The sequence below is a fragment of the Penaeus vannamei genome, chromosome 22 (assembly GCF_042767895.1).
Source record: "Penaeus vannamei isolate JL-2024 chromosome 22, ASM4276789v1, whole genome shotgun sequence".
Lineage (NCBI taxonomy): Eukaryota > Metazoa > Arthropoda > Malacostraca > Decapoda > Penaeidae > Penaeus > Penaeus vannamei.
In genome coordinates this window covers 3,611,969-3,618,045 of record NC_091570.1, presented here as the reverse complement: position 1 = coordinate 3,618,045, position 6,077 = coordinate 3,611,969, and the positions used below count along the sequence as shown (strand labels likewise).

General features: G+C 41.0%; 1 protein-coding gene across 5 annotated transcripts in view; it reads right to left on the bottom strand.

Annotated features, from left to right (window-relative positions):
• LOC113810844 (uncharacterized) overlaps nt 1–4,514 on the bottom strand; it is an 11,029-nt gene extending 6,515 nt beyond the window's left edge. The window contains exon 1 of one of the 5 annotated variants that reach the window (XM_070136429.1): nt 4,369–4,514. The gene's annotated coding sequence lies outside the window, so the exon portion shown is untranslated. The remainder of the gene's footprint in view (nt 1–4,368) is intronic. The other 4 variants (XM_070136426.1, XM_070136427.1, XM_070136428.1 and 1 more) reach the window with 4 other exon arrangements.
• Nucleotides 4,515–6,077: the final 1,563 nt, after the last annotated feature.

Here is a 6,077-nt window from a genome sequence, read left to right as displayed (position 1 = left end):
ACCTGTAGCATAACACCTATCCATAACACCTGTAGCATAACACCTATCCATAACACCTGTAGCATAACACCTATCCATAACACCTGTAGCATAACACCTGTAGCATAACACCTGTAGCATAACGCCTATCCATAACACCTGTAGCATAACACCTGTAGTATAACACCTATCCATAACACCTGTAGCATAACACCTATCCATAACACCTGTAGCATAACACCTATCCATAACACCTGTAGCATAACACCTGTAGCATAACACCTGTAGCATAACACCTGTAGTATAACACCTATCCATAACACCTGTAGCATAACACCTATCCATAACACCTGTAGCATAACACCTGTAGCATAACACCTATCCATAACACCTATACATAACACCTGTAGTATAACACCTATCCATAACACCTGTAGCATAACACCTATCCATAACACCTGTAGCATAACACCTATCCATAACACCTGTAGCATAACACCTATCCATAACACCTGTAGCATAACACCTATCCATAACACCTGTAGCATAACACCTATCCATAACACCTGTAGCATAACACCTATCCATAACACCTATCCATAACACCTGTAGCATAACACCTATCCATAACACCTGTAGCATAACACCTATCCATAACACCTGTAGCACAACACCTATCCATAACACCTGTAGCATAACACCTATCCATAACACCTGTAGCATAACACCTATCCATAACACCTGTAGCACAACACCTATCCATAACACCTGTAGCATAACACCTATTCATAACACCTGTAGCATAACACCTATCCATAACACCTGTAGCATAACACCTATCCATAACACCTGTAGCATAACACCTATCCATAACACCTGCAGCATAACACCTATCCATAACACCTGCAGCATAACACCTATCCATAACATCTGTAGCATAACACCTATCCATAACACCTGCAGCATAACACCTATCCATAACACCTGCAGCATAACACCTATCCATAACACCTGCAGCATAACACCTATCCATAACATCTGTAGCATAACACCTATCCATAACACCTGCAGCATAACACCTATCCATAACACCTGTAGCATAACACCTATCCATAACACCTGTAGCATAACACCTATCCATAACACCTGTAGCATAACACCTATCCATAACACCTGCAGCATAACACCTATCCATAACACCTGCAGCATAACACCTATCCATAACACCTGTAGCACAACACCTATCCATAACACCTGTAGCATAACACCTATCCATAACACCTGCAGCATAACACCTATCCATAACACCTGCAGCATAACACCTATCCATAACATCTGTAGCATAACACCTATCCATAACACCTGCAGCATAACACCTATCCATAACACCTGCAGCATAACACCTATCCATAACACCTGTAGCATAACACCTATCCATAACACCTGCAGCATAACACCTATCCATAACACCTGCAGCATAACACCTATCCATAACATCTGTAGCATAACACCTATCCATAACTCCTGCAGCATAACACCTATCCATAACATCTGTAGCATAACACCTATCCATAACACCTGCAGCATAACACCTATCCATAACATCTGTAGCATAACACCTATCCATAACACCTGTAGCATAACACCTATCCATAACACCTGTAGCATAACACCTATCCATAACACCTGTATCATAACACCTATCCATAACACCTGTAGCATAACAACTGTAACATAACACCTGTATCATAACACCTATCCATAACACCTGTAGCATAACACCTATCCATAACACCTGTATCATAACACCTATCCATAACACCTGTAGCACAACACCTATCCATAACACCTGCAGCATAACACCTATCCATAACATCTGTAGCATAACACCTATCCATAACACCTGTAGCATAACACCTATCCATAACACCTGTATCATAACACCTATCCATAACACCTGTATCATAACACCTATCCATAACACGTAGCATAACACCTATCCATAACACCTGTAGCATAACACCTATCCATAACACCTGTAGCACAACACATATCCATAACACCTGTAGCATAAGACCTATCCATAACACCTGTAGTAAAACACCTATCCATAACACCTATCCATAATACCTGTAGCATAACACCTATCCATAACACCTGTATCATAACACCTATCCATAACACCTGTAGCATAACACCTATCCATAACACCTGTAGCATAACACCTATCCATAACACCTGTAGCATAACACCTATCCATAACATCTGTAGCATAACACCTATCCATAACACCTGTAGCATAACACCTATCCATAACACCTGTAGCATAACACCTATCCATAACACCTGTAGCATAACACCTATCCATAACACCTGTAGCACAACACCTATCCATAACACCTGCAGCATAACACCTATCCATAACATCTGTAGCATAACACCTATCCATAACACCTGTAGCATAACACCTATCCATAACACCTGTATCATAACACCTATCCATAACACCTGTAGCATAACGCCTATCCATAACACCTGTAGCATAACACCTATCCATAACACCTGTAGCATAACACCTATCCATAGCACCTGTAGCATAACACCTATCCATAACACCTGTAGCACAACACCTATCCATAACACCTGTAGCATAACACCTATCCATAACACCTGTAGCATAACACCTATCCATAACACCTGTAGCATAACACCTATCCATAACACCTGTAGCATAACACCTATCCATAACACCTGTAGCACAACACCTATCCATAACACCTGTAGCATAACACCTGTAGCATAACACCTATCCATAACACCTGTAGCATAACACCTATCCATAACACCTGTAGCATAACACCTATCCATAACACCTGTAGCATAACACCTATCCATAACACCTGTAGCATAACACCTATCCATAACACCTGTAGCATAACACCTATCCATAACACCTGTAGCACAACACCTATCCATAACACCTGTAGCATAACACCTGTAGCATAACACCTATCCATAACACCTGTAGCATAACACCTATCCATAACACCTGTAGCACAACACCTATCCATAACACCTGTAGCATAACACCTGTAGCATAACACCTATCCATAACACCTGTAGCATAACACCTATCCATAACACCTGTAGCACAACACCTATCCATAACACCTGTAGCATAACACCTGTAGCATAACACCTATCCATAACACCTGTAGCATAACACCTATCCATAACACCTGTAGCATAACACCTATCCATAACACCTGTAGCACAACACCTATCCATAACACCTGTAGCATAACACCTGTAGCATAACACCTATCCATAACACCTGTAGCATAACACCTATCCATAACACCTGTAGCACAACACCTATCCATAACACCTGTAGCATAACACCTGTAGCATAACACCTATCCATAACACCTGTAGCATAACACCTATCCATAACACCTGTAGCACAACACCTATCCATAACACCTGTAGCATAACACCTGTAGCATAACACCTATCCATAACACCTGTAGCATAACACCTATCCATAACACCTGTAGCATAACACCTATCCATAACACCTGTAGCATAACACCTATCCATAACACCTGTAGCATAACACCTATCCATAACACCTGTAGCATAACACCTATCCATAACACCTGTAGCATAACACCTATCCATAACACCTGTAGCATAACACCTATCCATAACACCTGTAGCATAACACCTGTAACATAACACCTATCCATAACACCTGTAGCATAACACCTGTAACATAACACCTATCCATAACACCTGTAGCATAACAACTGTAACATAACACCTATCCATAACACCTGTAGCATAACAACTGTAACATAACACCTATCCATAACACCTGTAGCATAACAACTGTAACATAACACCTATCCATAACACCTGTAGCATAACACCTGTAACATAACACCTATCCATAACACCTGTAGCATAACAACTGTAACATAACACCTATCCATAACACCTGTAGCATAACAACTGTAACATAACACCTATCCATAACACCTGTAGCATAACAACTGTAACATAACACCTATCCATAACACCTGTAGCATAACAACTGTAACATAACACCTATCCATAACACCTGTAGCATAACAACTGTAACATAACACCTATCCATAACACCTGTAGCATAACAACTGTAACATAACACCTATCCATAACACCTGTAGCATAACAACTGTAACATAACACCTATCCATAACACCTGTAGCATAACAACTGTAACATAACACCTATCCATAACACCTGTAGCATAACAACTGTAACATAACACCTATCCATAACACCTGTAGCATAACACCTGTAGCAACAATAACCGAAGAACAAGTAATCAATAGTACATCTTACCGACACACGTTTTGACAGACACACGTTTAATCAAAGACTGAACACCACACACCAGCTAAAACTATTCGGTTGTTCACAGTGTCAAACCTCCCTTGTAACTAACTATCCTTTCGTGACACACTCAACCTGGTCGTGGATATTCCCCGAGAACTTGGAGGTTTCTGTAAGAGTTGCAACAACGGTGACGAGCGAGGCACATATTTTCCTACTGTTCAGTGGCCCGAGGAAGTTCTACAGTCTTGACTCTACGGTTAGCCTGACTTTTTGGCCGGTTTGTCACTGTTGAGCCAAACCCGACCTAGTGGACATTCGTTACCTAATAGACATATTCTTTTCATTTGTTAGTATGGTGCGAGGTTCGACCCGGAGAATATTCGGAGAAAAGAAAGAGAGCAAGAGGGAGAGAAAGAAAGAGAGCAAGAGAGAGCGAGCGAGAGAGAGAGAGAAAGAAAGAGAGCGAGAGGGAGAGCAAGAGAGAGCGAGAGAGAGAGAGAAAAGAAAGAGAGCAAGAGGGAGAGAAAGAAAGAGAGCAAGAGAGAGCGAGAGAAAGAGAAAAAGAAAGAGAGCAAGAGAGAGCGAGAGAGAGAGAGAAAGAAAGAGAGCAAGAGAGAGCGAGAAAGAGAGAGAAAGAAAGAGAGCAAGAGAGAGCGAGAGAGAGAGAGAGAGAAAGAAAGAGAGCGAGAGGGAGAGAGAAAGAAAGAGAGCAAGAGAGAGCGAGAGAGAGAGAGAGAAAGAAAGAGAGCGAGAGGGAGAGAAAGAAAGAGAGCAAGAGAGAGCGAGAAAGAGAGAGAAAGAAAGAGAGCAAGAGAGAGCGAGAGAGAGAGAGAAAGAAAGAGAGCAAGAGAGAGCGAGAGAGAGAGAGAGAAAGAAAGAGAGCAAGAGAGAGCAGAAATAGAGAGATAAATGCATGTTTGTCAGTCTTGACATGCATATCAACCGGGTAAATAGATAGTTAAATGTATATATACCAGATATATAGATAGATATGCTTTTATTTATGCGTCTGTGTTTATGAAAATTCGCTGGGTCGGGCCTGGTATAATTTTAACAAACCGACCGACAGACATATACAGAAATAAATGCATTTCTATCAGTCTAGACATGAATATCTACCGTACATATAGGAAAATAAAAGTATATTCATTTGATAGATCGATAGATATGCATTTATTTCTGTGTATATGGATGTCTGTTTATACGAATATTCAATGGGTTGCGCCTGGTACAATTTTAACAAACCGACCGTAAGAATACTGTTAGATTGGACAGAAAAATTATCATTTTTTCCATATCTCTCTCCGTTTGTGTTTCGCTCAAAAGTCTGTCGATTTTGTTCATTTTTTGTCATTTTGGTTCACATTTTGTTAATTTTTTGTTTACCTTTTTGTTCAGATAGAGAGAGGAAGAGGGAAGGAGGGAGAGAGAGAGAGAGAGAAAGAAAGAGAGCGAGAAGGAGAGAAAGAAAGAGAGCAAGAGAGAGCGAGAGAGAGAGAGAAAGAAAGAGAGCGAGAAGGAGAGAGAAAGAAAGAGAGCAAGAGAGAGAGAGGGAGAGGGAAGGAGGGAGAGAGAGAAAGAGAGAGAGCAAGAGAGAGCGAGAGAGAGAAAGAAAGAGAGCAAGAGAGAGCGAGAGAGAGAGAGAAAGAAAGAGAGCAAGAGAGAGCAAGAGAGAGAGAGAATGAAAGAGAGCGAGAGGGAGAGAAAGAAAGAGA